Genomic DNA, 1,120 nt, shown 5'->3' on the forward strand with positions numbered 1-1,120 from the left:
TTAGGAAGAATACGTTCACCTATATAGTATTGATTATCTGGAAATCATTATCTGAATATGTGGTAAAGGTAAGTATCATGAGAACGTTTCAGCAATCTGTAGCCAAACACTTGATGAGCCAGAGCACTAGTGGATAAGGACCAGGTATCAGAAAGTGTGACGAGGACAGAAAGGCGCGAGATGGGTGTCCTGAATGCAATGCGTCAAAGGCAAACTAGTGTGCTTAAAGGTAACGGATGGCGCGGCTCTGTGGCGCAATAGAAAGCGCGTTGGACTTCCACATCTCTATTCAGGTTGCTATTCAAAGGTTGTGGGTTCGAAACCCATCAGAGTCGAGTTTTAATTTATGTTTTGCAAAGTGGTCAGACCAGACTCGGCTGCTCATCTGCAAAACCAGTAATATTCGTGCATAAACCTAACTGTCTCGAAACGGAACATTTTCCTCCCACAGATTTACATTATCGATGTCTATTTATGGTAGAGATCGATAAATACCTGTTAGCCAGTACGATGTTGTGGATGGACTGGAAAAAGACATAAAATTGTTCTGTGAGCCATGATGATATCAAATTACGTGGCAGGACAGGATCGGTGTTAAGAATGGCCTCCTTCTGCTCCTTTGTGTCTGTGCTATTTCTGGCCAAGGTTTTTAAATAATCATAATGAAGACAATATGAATTAAACGCCAAATAATATTTTGGTCTCATCTCCACTTCGCTTCCCTCCCAGCTGGAATAGACAGCTCTTGTTTCAGGTTTATATCATACAGCGGAGGATTCTCACAAGTTCTCCTTCAGGCTGAATGTTCCTTCACATAGGTTTCCAAGTGGACACATGAAGCAAGCAATTGCATGGATTCAGGGGATTCAGGGGCAGATTTCCCCTTTGCTGGGATGGAATTCTGGCCAAGATAATGAACGTGAATTCTGACATTTTGAATCTTACTCTGGATTCTTGCGACTTTACGAATTAAACTGAATTTAATTTGCCCTTGCAGAACATTATTTAATCTTCACTGTGCATAAAAACCATGCCACATGCTCGTGCACGTAGTATGCTGAACATTGTTGATGTTGTGTGCAGTGTTGGTCGATGTCTCAAATGTACATGCCAAAGGAAG

At 41.8% G+C, this 1,120-nt stretch overlaps 1 non-coding gene across 1 annotated transcript; it reads left to right on the forward strand.

Annotated features, from left to right (window-relative positions):
- Positions 1–243: 243 nt before the first annotated feature.
- On the forward strand, positions 244–335 carry trnag-ucc. The gene is given in 2 exon segments: positions 244–280; positions 300–335. It is a non-coding gene; the product is annotated as a tRNA-Gly (tRNA).
- The last annotated feature ends 785 nt before the right edge of the window (positions 336–1,120 follow it).

The sequence above is a fragment of the Chiloscyllium plagiosum genome, unplaced genomic scaffold, assembly GCF_004010195.1.
Source record: "Chiloscyllium plagiosum isolate BGI_BamShark_2017 unplaced genomic scaffold, ASM401019v2 scaf_51423, whole genome shotgun sequence".
In the NCBI taxonomy this organism is placed as follows: Eukaryota; Metazoa; Chordata; class Chondrichthyes; order Orectolobiformes; family Hemiscylliidae; genus Chiloscyllium; species Chiloscyllium plagiosum.